The 13,894-nt window shown below is 50.1% G+C and overlaps 1 pseudogene; it reads left to right on the top strand.

The window, feature by feature from the left end:
* The first annotated feature begins 6,291 nt into the window (after positions 1 to 6,291).
* LOC123164996 (calcium-transporting ATPase 7, plasma membrane-type-like) lies at positions 6,292 to 9,300 on the top strand (annotated as a pseudogene).
* Positions 9,301 to 13,894: the final 4,594 nt, after the last annotated feature.

Genomic DNA, 13,894 nt, shown 5'->3' with positions numbered 1-13,894 from the left:
TAAACGACGAAATGTGAAGGATGGAATCTGGAGCTAGATCGTGGAAATCGAGCCCGTAATAGAACATAAGCCCTCTAACAAAGGGATCAAGATTAAAGCCTAGTCCTCGGAGGAAGTGGGAAACAAATATGACACTCTCGTTGGGTTCGGGAGTGGGGATGACCTGTCCTTGAGCAGGCAGCCTGTGCGGGATTTCGGCGGTCAGATACCTGGCTTCCCTTAGCTTCTTGATGTCCTCCTCTGGCCATCCACCGACCTTGAAGGTTGGATCCGGACATGGTTGAAGGTCCGAAGCGCTTAGCCTAAGTCTTGGGTGTTGGAACTCGAGGTGGGGGAAGACAAGGATCGAGCATGGGAAGAAAAGGGCATGCCTTGGCCCCCTTTATAAAGAGGATGAATGTCAAGCGTCCTTCGCGTGGCCGTTTGGAACTCGCCTAAAATCGAGAAGTCATACTAACAAGCACGATTGGGTTACCCACACCCGTATTGATGACAATCCCGTGATAAGGGGAACACGATCTCTACTTCGACAAGACATGCCAATAAAACCGCCTCGTAACACGTGCAGTGGCAGGTTGGGGGAAACGGTTCGAATAAAGACCGGGTCGTGGCGTGATGTCACGTTATGAAAAGTTGTCGGCAGATTAGATTTGTGGAATATTATACTCTCTACGATGGTATGTGGCATTTGTTTTGCAGAGCCGGACACGATCCTTGTGTTCAAAATCTTCTATGGAGTATTCGGAGAAGGAACCCGCCTTGCAATGCCGAAGACAAGCTGCGCGCCGGACTCATCGTCATTGAAGCCTGGTTCAGGGGCTACTGGGGGAGTCCTGGATTAGGGGGTCCTCGGACAGCCGGACTATATACTTTGGTCGGACTGTTGAACTATGAAGATACAAGATTGAAGACTTCGTCCCGTGTCCGGGTGGGACTCTCCTTTGCGTGGAAGGCAAGCTTGGCAATTCGGATATATAGATCTCCTTCTCTATAACCGACTCTGTGTAACCCTAGCCCCCTTCGGTGTATATATAAACCGGAGGGTTTAGTCCGTAGGACAACAATCACAATCATAATCATAGGCTAGCTTCTAGGGTTTAGCCTCTACGATCTCGTGGTAGATCAACTCTTGTAATACTCATATCATCAAGATCAATCAAGCAGGAAGTAGGGTATTACCTCCATCGAGAGGGCCCGAACCTAGGTAAACATTGTGTCCCCCGCCTCCTGTTACGATTAGCCTTAGACGCACAGTTCGGGACCCCCTACCCGAGATCTGCCGGTTTTGACACCGACAGCAACGGAAAAGTAACTTAGCAAAGATCAATATGAAACGACCTCGTAGGCAATGGATCAATGATGGATAATTATGTCGGATGGCATTCATCATGCAACAGTTATAACATAGAGTGACACAAAACTAGCTCCAATTCATCAATATAATGTAGGCATGTATTCCGTATATAGTCATACGTGCTTATGGAAAAGAACTTGCATGACATCTTTTATCCTACCCTCCCGTGGCAGCGGGGTCCTATTGGAAACTAAGGGATATTAAGGCCTCCATTTAATAGAGTACCGGACCAAAACATTAGCACTTAGTGAATACATAAACTCCTCAAACTACGGTCATCACTAGGAAGTGTCCCGACTATTGTCACTCCAGGGTTGCCGGATCATAACACGTAGTAGGTGACTATAACTTGCAAGATAGGATCAAGAACACAAATATATTCATGAAAACATAATAGGTTCAGATCTGAAATCATGGCACTCGGGCCCTAGCGACAAACATTAGGCATAGCAAAGTCATAGCAACATCAATCTTAGAACATAGTGGATACTAGGGATCAAACCCTAACAAAACTAACTCGATTACATGGTAAATCTCATCCAACCCATCACCGTCCAGCAAGCCTACGATGGGATTACTCACACACGGCGGTGAGCATCATGAAATTGGTGATGGAGGAAGGTTGGTGATGATGATGCCGACGATTTCCCCTCTCCGGAGCCCCGAACGGACTACAGATATGGCCTCTCGATGAAGAACAGGGGTGACGGCGGCTCCGTATCGTAAAACGCGATGAATCCTTCTCTCTGATTTTTTTCTCCCCGAACGTGAATATATGGAGTTGGAGTTGAGGTCGGTGGAGCATCATGGGACCCACAAGACAGGGGGCGCGCCCCCACCCTTGTGGACAGAGTGTGGGTCCCCTCTGGCTGATTCTTTCGCCACTATTTTTATTTATTCCAAAAATAATCTCCGTGAAGTTTCAGGTCATTCCGAGAACTTTTATTTCTGCAGAAAAATAACACCATGGCAATTCTGCTGAAAACAACGTCAGTCCGGGTTAGTTCCATTCAAATCATGCAAATTAGAGTCCAAAACAAGGGCAAAAGAGTTTGGAAAAGTAGATACGATGGAGACGTATCAGTAGGGCAGCAAGGTTGATGTAGAAACCCTCTGTGGTCGATCTTCCCTCCGGCAGAGTACCAGAAAGGCCTCCAGATGGGATCATGGATGAATAGAGACTTGCGGCGGCAGAAAGTGTTTCGTGGTTGCCCCTGGTATATTGGGAATATTTATGAATTTATAGAGGTAGAATTAGGTCAAGAGGTGCCAGGAGGGGCCCACAAGCCTAGGAGGAGCGCCCCCCGGGGCGCGCCTCCTAAGCCCGTCGCTCCCTCCTGACTCTTCTGGTCTTCTCCCGAACCTTAGTGGGTCCCTTCTAGTCCAGAAAAAATTAATCCAAAGATTCTCTTCATTTGGACTCTGTTCGATATTGATTTTCTGAAAAGCCAAAAACAAGCAAAAAATAGGAACTAGCATTGGGAACTGAGTTAATAGGTTAGTCCCAAAAAAGTATAGAATTGCATATAAAACATCCAAAATTGATACTATAATAACATGAAACAATAAAAAAAAATTATAGATACGTTGAAGACGTATCACGGACGACGAGTGAAAAGTGGCGGCGGCTGCGGACGAGAGAGGGGAAATGTGGATGTGTACGGTTTCGGTGTCGGCGGTTGGCTTAAATAGCCGTGCTAGGGCACTACGCGGCCCACCGGAGCGGCGCCACATGACGACAGAGGAGATGAGCATCAGACCGCCGGTTTCGAAGTGTGTTCGTGTGGAACCCGGCCGTTAGTCCGACGTGACGGACACGTGGCCTCTCCATATCTGCCCCATATTTGGTTTGGATATGAAGGGTGCCGGTCAGTCCAGTCGTTTAAGGCTTGTTTGAGGCGTCTGTCTTTGTCTTTTTTTTTGACCAGTTACTGACAGGCTAATCCGCACAGGCGTTTGAGACGGGTTTGAGATGTCCGGTTGTAGATGCTCTTACAGCCGGACGCCTCAAACAATCTCTCATACGCCCACGGACATGCCTGGTCAGTGACCGAATAGAAGAGAGAAGGAAAAAAAAAGTGACCCAATCAGACCCCTCATATTATCCCTATACGTCTGTGTCCGTGAACCCTCGTATCCATCTCAAATGTAGGGAGGATATGAGGGCATGCGGACGCGTCCGATCAGTCCGCCACGTAGGACGCAGTCCCGTCCGGACCACATTTTCTCTTTCTTTATTCATTATTTTATTTCTCTGTGTTCATCTCCATCAATCACTTGCAAGTGACCGGATTTATGATGAAAAAATAAGGATTGTGGTTACGCGGACGGACAAATACAGGAGACGTCCGGTCATTGACCGATCGCATCTGCGGATGTTTGTGGGGTCCAATTAGAGGTATGTGAGTGTAGATGCTCTTATTCTGCCCCGTTCGCGTCACGAAGGAAACGAACTCACTCGTTGCCTCGTTGGCGTCACGAAAGAAACGAACTCGCGCGGACTAGCCGTCCCACGGCAAGTCAATGCGGAGGCGGTTCATGGTGCAGCTTCTCCCGATTTTCACGAAGCTTCCTAAAGTCCTGACTACTATATACATTCACCCGCGGCTAGCTGCTTCAAACACAGAAATATGTTAGTTTCATATTTTTCTAGTGTAATGGGTTTATTTCACATATGAAATGTGAAACATTGAAAATTAAAAGTGTTTGAAATATATCCGAAATTGGTCTCGTTTTAAAGTTCTTGACGCCAGGAGTCCAAATATATAAAAAAAATTCAAAAACAAGTCTATAGTTCAAAAGATATGGTTTGATTTAAATTGTCGAAGAGGAAATAAAATCTATGAATTTGTTCCGCAGGTAAAATGAGAGGAGAGTCTTGCATGCCTATCATCCCCAACAAAAGGTGTACTTTGGAGTCCAATATGCTGCTGCTGATTTGACCAAAATAAAGATAGAAAAAATATATTAGTGCTATACATCTAGGTGGATCATACTATTTCACGAATCTAAAACAAATATAGACAGCCTCAGATCTACGTGTACGTGACCCGACCGCGGAAAATGACTTTGCGTGACTGATAACTTACCCTATATAGTTCTCGTCTCGTCAAAGCCGGTAGATGTAGACACGCGCCGGCCGGTAGTAATTCATGCCGAAGCACTGAAATTCTGAAACGCAGGAGATCACTCATAGCTTAGCCTGTACAGTTCTCGTCTCGTCAAAGCCGGTCGATGTAGACACCCAGCGGCCGGTAACAATTTATGCCGAAGCACTGAAATTCTGAAACGCAGGAGATGACTAATAGCTTAGCCTGTATAGTTCTCGTCTCGTCAAAGCCGGTCGATGTAGACACCCTGCGGCCGGTAAGAATTTATGCCGACGCACTGAAATTCTGAAACGCAGTAGATGACTGATAGCTAAGCCTACTCCCTCCGTCTAGATGTGTAAGTCATCTTACTAAAATCAAATAATCTCAAAACACTTAGGCACGGTACATTAACTCCCTTCCTGTTTTTTGTTTCGTGACATATCAACCAATAAGAGATGTGCACCGTGCATGCAATGCTATTAATTAGCAAAAAAACATTAAGTTCTCTCGTTTTCTCCTCCGCCTTGGTCACAGTGCACAACCTAAGACGATTTATACACCTAGACGGAGAGAGTATATAGTTCTCGTCTCAACTAATAGCTTAGCCTGTATGTTTACTTAATATAAATTCATGATTCATAATACCATTCTTCTTTTTAGGTAAGAGCTTTGTAGCTAATCATACTTGATCCTGTTTTCTCTCAACTATAGGTATCGGTTTCACATATTTGTCAATTTTGATATGTTTTACAGGGTGAATGGTGCTGCATATTCCGCTGAAGCTGCTGCTATTCAGTATGTATCAGTTTAACCTGCATTTATGCTTGTCATGCATACATTATCTTCATCTTTTTAGGAAATTTACCGCATTGCTCTCTGAAGGATCATTTCCCTTTTCTAATACTCATCTTTGGTATGCTTATGGAGTGTGAGTGCATATAAGTCAGTAGGAGATATATGACTGTGAGGCATGCATGTGTTTTCCATAATATTTTTCTCTTTGCTCAACTCTGTGTTTTGTTCAATCATTGGGCAATGGCTCATCGTACGGACGATATCCAAACTGGTCTGAAGGAAGAAATGGTTCAACCAAAAAAGAGTGACACTTTTTCATCTTCCATGTGAAGAAAGACACTGCCTTCATGGGCCTCGGAAGGGAAACTAGTAAAAATAAACCAACTGAATAGAGGCAAGAGATGAATGCCCACCGAAGAGCAAGCAGATAAAGCCTACCACCAGACCTCACAGCTAAGCGGAAGATACCATGCGTTGAATCCATCGCAATGCCTTGCCCAAATGCACTTCTTTTTGTATGTCCAGTTTATATTTTCAGTTAGTTGTTAACTCGTTTGAATGATTTAAACACATCAGGTAGATCTTATTTTTAAGTGATAATTATCTGGATGGCTGTTCTCTATGAACACATCGTTTTGTTAGATTTTTTATCGACTTACATTGGATGTTAAGTGGATTTCAATTACTTCTTCATTGTTATACATGCATTATATTTATATATGCAACCGGTAAAAATATATTCATGCCCGTGGCAACGCACGGTCATTCTACTAGTAGATATAGGGATCATCTGAGCACACAGGCTCACAAACCAATTTTCCGGACAAACGCGTGTCTCCGTTGATTTAGTATTATGGCTCGCATAAACGCGTGGTTCATCGCGCCTTTTCCAGTTTTGGGCATTGGTGCGTGGTTCATCTCCGTTGATGTACAGGAAGCTTCCCCGGGATCTCCTCCTTTGGGAGTAGTAGTGGTATATAGGTACCCGCCGACGCGCGGCTAGCTGCATCAGAAACACAACAAGAGTTATTCAAGACCCGTCAACCCCACCCTACGTGTTTTATCACCTTTCTCGCTTGGTTTGGACTAATTCGCTCGCTCCTCAACGGATGGAGCGGCCGGCGCCGGCGAGGCAATGGCGCAAGGCGCTCAACGTCATCCGGACGTGCTACAGGTTAGCGCGACCCGGCGTTCTAACCGCCACCGTCCTGCCACGGAGACGGAGTGCCTCCTACGTCGCCATCAAGATCCAGCACGCCGGCGATTCCGCCTCATTCTCTGTCGCGGCCGACGATGAGTCCTTCAAGGGCCTCGTCAAGGAGAAGCGCCACAACTCTTTCGGCCGCCTGGGAGGCGGCGCTGGCATCGCCGCCGCGCTGGCCTCCGACGCCGAGCGCGGCATCCGCGGTGACAGCGACGACCTGCGGCGCCGCAGGGAGTCGTTCGGCGGGAACACGTACCCGAAGCCCAAGCCCAAGAGCTTCTTCAGCTACCTCTGGGACGCGCTCAAGGACGACCTTTTCATCGTGCTCGTCGGCTTCGCCATCAAGGAGCACGGCTGGTACGACAGCGTCGGCATCTTCCTCGTGGTGTTCCTCGTCGCCACCGTGTCCGCCGTCAGCAACCACGGCCAGGTCAAGCGCTTCGACGAGCTAGCCAGCAAGTCCAACAATACCGCCGTCACCGTCGTCCGAGCCGGCCGGAGGCAGGAGGTCTCCAGATTCGATATCTTGGTCGGCGACGTGGTGATACTCAAGATCGGCGACTCGGTGCCGGCGGACGGGGTGTTCCTGGAGGGTCACGGTCGGCTGCAGGTGGACGAGTCGAGCATGACAGGCGAGCCCCACCCGATCGAGATCGATCCCGAGAATAACCCCTTCCTCACCGCCGGCGTGAAGATCATCGACGGCTACGGCCGAATGCTCGTCACCGCCGTCGGCACCGACACCTTGTGGGGCGAGATGATGGGCAACCTAACCAAGGAGGACGCCGACGAGCCAACGCCGCTCCGGGAGCGCCTCGATGGCCTCACCTCAAGCATGGGCAAGATCCGCGTCGCCGTCGCGGTGCTCGCCTTCGCCGTGCTCACCGCGCGCCACTTCACCGGCAGCACCAAGGACGACCAAGGGAAGCCACTGTTCAACAAGGGCCACGTCACCTTCGACGCCGTGTTCAGCTCCCTCGTCAGCATTCTCCAGCAGGCCGTAACCATCATTGTCGTCGCCATCCCCGAGGGCCTCCCGCTCGCGGTGACGCTGACGCTCGCCTTCGCCATGAAGAGGATGGTGAAGGAGAACGCGCTGGTGCGCCACCTGTCGGCGTGCGAGACGATGGGGTCCGTCACAGCCATCTGCACCGACAAGACCGGAACGCTGACGCTCAACCAAATGGAGGTGACCGAGTTTTGGGTCGGCACTGACCAGCCCAGAGGTGCCATGGCGATCGCCGGGAGCGTCGTCACCTTGCTCTGCCAGGGAGCTGGGCTCAACACCACAGGAAGTGTTTTCAAGCCGGACAACGTGTCGGCGCCGGAGATAACAGGCAGCCCGACGGAGAAGGCGCTGCTGTCGTGGGCCGTAGCAGACCTCGGCATGGACGCCGACGCGTTGCAGAGGAGCTGCAAGGTGCTGCACGTCGAGGCCTTCAACTCGGACAAGAAGCGCAGCGGCGTGATGATCAAGGACAACGCTACCGGTGCGGTGGTCGCACACTGGAAAGGCGCTGCGGAGATGGTGCTGGCGAACTGCTCCATGTACGTGGACACGGACGGAGCGGAGCGCCAACTCGAAGGGGAGCAGAGGAGGAACCTTGAGAAGGTGATCGACGACATGGCGGTCGGCAGCCTCCGGTGCATCGCCTTCGCCTACAAGCAAGTCAACGGTACTCACCAGTCAAAGATCGACGACGATGGTCTGACGTTGCTGGGCTTCGTCGGGTTGAAAGATCCGTGCCGGCCAGAGGTCAAGGCCGCCATTGAAGCTTGCACCAAGGCAGGCGTCGCCGTCAAGATGGTCGCCGGCGACAACATCCTCACGGCCCGCGCGATCGCCATGGAGTGCGGCATCATATCCAGCAATGACCACAGCGGCATCGTCATCGAGGGGCACGAGTTCCGCGCCATGTCGACGGAGCAGCAGCTCGAGATCGCCGACAAGATCCGCGTCATGGCGCGGTCCCTGCCGTTGGACAAGCTAGCACTAGTGCAGCGACTGAAGCAGAAAGGCCACGTGGTGGCCGTAACTGGCGACGGCACCAACGACGCGCCGGCGCTCAAGAAGGCTAACGTCGCTCTGTCCATGGGCGTCCAGGGCAGCGAGGTGGCCAAGGAGAGCTCCGACATCATCATCCTCAATGACAGCTTCGACACGGTGGTGACGGCCACGCGGTGGGGGCGCTGCGTCTACAACAACATCCAGAAGTTCATCCAGTTCCAGCTCACCGTCAACGTGTCGGCCCTCGTCATCAACTTCGTGTCGGCGATCACCACGGGCAAGATGCCGCTCACCACGGTGCAGCTCCTGTGGGTGAACCTGATCATGGACACCATGGGCGCTCTGGCGCTGGCCACGGACACGCCCACCAAAGCGCTCATGGACCGCCCGCCCATTGGCCGCACGGCGCCGCTCGTCAGCAACCCAATGTAGCGCAACCTCGCCGCGCAGGCGGCGTTCCAGATCTCCGTGCTGTTGGCGCTCCAGTACCGGGGCCAGGACCTCTTCGGCACCGATGAGAAGGCCAACGGCACCATGATCTTCAACGCTTTCGTGCTCTGCCAGGTGTTCAACGAGTTCAACGCACGGGAGATCGAGAAGAAGAACGTCTTCTCCGGGGTGCTCAAGAACAGGATGTTCCTCGGCGTCATCGCCGTCACGCTCGTCCTGCAGCTGGTCATGGTGGAGGTGCTGACGATGTTCACCGGCACCAAGCGGCTGGGACTCGAGCAGTGGGGTGTCTGCCTCGCCATCACCGCCGTGTCGTGGCCCGTCGGCTGGGCCGTCAAGTTGATCCCCGTGCCGGACCACCGTCCATGACATCTTCACATGCTGCAAATCGTCATGATTCATTCATACTGCAGTGTTCATTTTTATTTCATACGTATATAGCTTAAGTGATTCTTTTTGACAGTTTGTATTGTACATGGCACTGCAGGAAATAATGTGTACTAGTATATAATTGATCCGGTGCTCAGTAATAATTCTATATTTCTTCGCCGTAGGACATTTCAGTAGTTATCTGTTAGGGTAGAATTGTCCTTTCTTAGGGTTAATTGTAAATTTGTAATGATAAGTTTAATCACAAGTTACTAAAAAAAATTATGCTTAATCTATAAAGTAATATAAGATGTTTTAGATCATTACTAGTTAATCATGATGACGACTGCTAGGCACTGGCGCGCCGGCCGAAATTTCGTCCGGTCGACCCCCAGCCGCTTGATTCAGCCGCGCGCAATAGTTCGATTGAATCCCCTCGCGTTATTTTCTTCCCTCCTCCTCGTCTCTTCTTCCTCCCCCCGCGTCGGCGGGCATCGACCACGTACGACGACGCATTTGTTCCTAGGACACCCGCGCCACCTTGCTCATCCTCGCCAACAACCAGAGATACCGGTTGCAACAAAAACACGATGCAGCAAAAACACCGTGTTCCACCGTTGCTATGGTTGCAGCTCCGCCGTAGGCGGCTGTAGCGTTGTGGCTCAACGGTTGTATCTCTTATCGATCGATCGCAACTCCGCCGTAGGTGGTTGTAGCGTTGTGGCTCAACGGTTGTATCTCTCATCGATCGATCGCAACTCCTATTGAGACAACCGCAACTACTGCCAACGTCGGTCGCCATCACCGCCACAGCTCCTCCTCACCTCTTGCTTTCGCTCCATGGTGGCTTGTAGCACAGAACCTAGGTACAAGCCACCGTTCCAGCACGGCACAATGCCAGTCACAGCTTTCTGATGTGTGGTTGCAGCAAAAGAAAGCAAAACGTTGTCACCCGCCATGGTCACTCGTTGAAAAGAAGAAAGAAGCTCATTCCGACAATTTTGTATGCCGGTTCCAGCAAATGTCGCGACTGGTTGAAGCAAAAATGCTGCATTGGGACAATGGTTCTAGCAAACATGGCGGCCGGTTCCTTCCAGCAAATCGAGATGCCAGTTGTAGCAAATCTTGAAGACGGTTCCAGCATTATCATAGCTCCACGGCTGCACGCACCATCACAGACTCGTTGTAGCTCCTGGACAAGATGGTTCCAACCACAGGGGCGGAGGACTCGGTAGGGTGAGGTTGGGCGTCCACCCTACCTTGCTTTAGCGAAAAACGGTGTGCATAGTTGTGTACGCATGCAATACGTCGCCGAACGGCTGGTAAAAAAAGAAAAATGAATGTTCTCGTCGCTGGTGAGTTGTGCCTCGCCGTGCTAGTTGAGTAGATATCGTTCGCTAGTTGACCAGAGAGAGGAGGGGGAGCGACTAGCTGAGGAGTACTCGTTCGGAGCCTCCCCAAGGGGCACGCCCTGGGCGCTCCTGTTGATTTTTGTTTTCTTATTTTATCGCACACATTTTTTGCCTTTTCTGGGGTTTTTTGGCTTGTCGGTTTTTCACCCGTCTTTTTTAGCTTTTGGAAAAAAAAATCTAAAATAATTATTTTTCGCGTGGAAAAATGCTTTTTTTGCTTCTGCGAGAGGCACGGCCGTACCTCTTAAAAATAAAAAAACACGTTTTTTTCTTTCATGAGAGTCACAAATTTGCTTCCGCGAGAGGCACGGTCATGCCTCTTAGAAACGGCAAAAAAATCTGTTTTGTTTTTTCCTTCTGCGAGAGGCACGGTTGTGCCTCTTGGAAACGAAAAAAAAAACGCCTTTTCATTTCTTTTCCTTCTGCAAAGAGGCACGGTTTTGCTTCCGCGAGAGGTACGGACGTGCCTTTCGGAAATGGCAAAAAAAATGCGTTTTGTTTATTCCTTCCGCGAGAGGCATGATTGTGCTTCTCGGAAACAAAAAAAAAACGTGTTTTCTTTTCCTTCTGCGAGAGACAAAGTTTTTTCGTAGAAATTTTTTTGTCAGAATCTATCAACATCGGATCTAGTTTTAAAGATCTCGTTGCAAGGAATTCAAGGATAAACAAGATTCGAAATTTGGACACATGGTTAAAGAGATAAAACATTTTAAATAAACGGATGTAAGAAAAAAAAAGAAAAACTCACGGGTTGCAACAAAATGGCGCAGACTTGTCGCAATCTGGGAAGGCGGATATAACCTTTGGAAAAAAGCGCCCCTTAATTAGTGATCGCAGAGGAGGAAGGATCGATCGGTGGCAGGCTGGCAGCAGGCTGTGGACCGAAACAAGGAGGTTGTTCGACTCATCACCAGTAACGACCCTACCAATTTTATATTTATTTTTTATTGTCTAAACATTATAACAAAAATTAGAATCAAAACAAGCACAAATCAATTCAAATCCAAACCAAATGGAGAACTTTGCCCAAATTTTGGAAGGCACGTTGGCTATAATCTAAACAAGACAACCTGCCTCACTTTGGTCATTCCAAAATTTTGGTTGGACATGTTGGGGCACCAACCAAACACATCCAAAGAGGCATCTAGCGCAGGCACCACGTCCATGCACACACCACTCGAGCGAACGATCAACCCTAGTCTAGTGCTAGTGGGCACTTCTGGCGCTTGCGTAGGCGGCAGATTAGCAGCAGCGGCGTTGCAGGTGGCCGGCGCCGAGTGGCGCAGCGCTGCAGCGGTTGCCGGTGAAGGCGGCGGCAGGCTTGCTGGCGTGGAGCCATGGACTGCGAGTGGGAGCGAGCGGGGGGCGTGTGTGGTCGGAGAGCGAGGATGGAGATTCTGGAAGAAGAAGAGATAAGGCTGATATGGGTCCACAAAAACATGTGGGCGGGGACGTGGAAGGGAAGGACCAGCGCGTAGGATCTGTGTGAATCCGACGCAGCGCGCGGAGCCGGCCGAAGACCCGGCGGCCGTCTCCTCGGTCCGGCCGCTCCATGCACGGCCTCTGGTTGCCGCTCCCAAATCTTCAACGACGCAGCCGCCCGGCGCTGCCGTCCCGAGATCTTCCGAGCTACAACGCTGCCGTCCCGCGTCGTCGTGGAGCACCCTCGGATAGGTAGGTCTGTCCCTGCCCTACCTCTCTCCTCCGGTAGCTGTGTGTGCGCTGATCGCGGCACTACGCTAGCTCTGGAACGAGGGCTCGGGAAAGAAATCGGCGTTGCTCCACCGCCAGTACCTCCGCCCCTGCTGCTGCTCCCCAGCAGCCATAGCTGCGCACGCATTTGGGATTGAAAACGGCTGAGTTTTGATGGTTTAGTTTGGGGTATCAAGTTAGAAAAGAATTGTAACTCGTTAGTGTTGGATTTGTGTGCGTGTGGGTGCTGGATTAGAAGTGTGTGATGGATAGTGATGGATCAGTGTGTGCTGGGTATAGAATTGTTCTTTGTAAATGTCATCGGTGTTTCCGACTTCACTATTGCAAAATTGGGGGCTATAGTGCTACTAGACAATGTTGCGAGGCTATGCGAAGAACAAAGAGTTTGGTGGATGATCCAAAGTAGGAGTATAAGGGAAACAAGGAAAATGCATACCAAGGATACGGGGCCATGAAGCACTTTGAAGAACCTGACTCGAAAAGGACGCCATGACCATTCTCTCGGTGTGGTTGTCCTGCTCTTTTGCAGGTTGAGCTCCAAACAAGCTGCGAGGCCACGAAGCCAACCCCATCGACTGCTCTGCTGCTTGCCTCGCAATGCACTAGTTTGCTGCTGGAAGTTCCCTGCTGCTTGCCTTGCCTTGGTGTACTAGTGTTTTTAGTTTGGACAGAAACAGCAGCGGAGAAGAGACGACAACACATAGGGTTGTCACCGGTGACCATCTTGACGGTGACGTCTGCCAAATGGATTGTTACAGAATGCTAAATTATAATGTTACACATAGACATAGACAATCACAAATGATAAGGTCACACAATGCCAAATTTATAATTGATTCACATTCAATATTTTGTAACAATCCCAGTTCACATAAATATACAACATGAATTTAATAGCCTGTCGCACTATTCACCCAATACAATCTGAATTCAAGTTCAGTCACACTATTCACAGAATTGTACTCTCGATTCACATCAATTACAATCTCAATTTGGCATTTGGCTTGTCTATGTGTAACCCTATATACACTACAGGAAAAACACACGTCGCCGAGTAACACGCCGTAAGCCGAGTGCTGAAACACGGGCTTATGGCTTATGTGAACCTAAGCCCAGTATGCCCACCAGGACACACGACGAACAGTGAGAACTCGGGTTACCTACGTGTACACCGTGAACACGACATTCCAACACTCGGCTTAAACAATGGACACGGCCTAAACTGAGGAAAACCGAAGTTGCCTCCGAGAAGCATTCGGCTTATAGCGCAACTCAGCGCAAAGCGTACCTGCCACATGGCCCGCGCACCGCCCGCTAACGTCTCGTGACGGTGTTGTAGGTAAGCCGAGTACCCGATAGAATACACTCGGCTTTCGTGCTCTGCCAGGTGTTCAACGAGTTCAACGCACAAGAGATCGAGAAGAAGAACATCTTCCGCGGGGTGCTAAAGAACAGGATGTTCCTCGTCGTCATCGCCGTCACGCTCGTCCTGCAGTT

This window comes from Triticum aestivum, chromosome 1D (assembly GCF_018294505.1).
Source record: "Triticum aestivum cultivar Chinese Spring chromosome 1D, IWGSC CS RefSeq v2.1, whole genome shotgun sequence".
In the NCBI taxonomy this organism is placed as follows: Eukaryota; Viridiplantae; Streptophyta; class Magnoliopsida; order Poales; family Poaceae; genus Triticum; species Triticum aestivum.
This window is presented reverse-complemented; position numbering and strand designations above follow the sequence as displayed.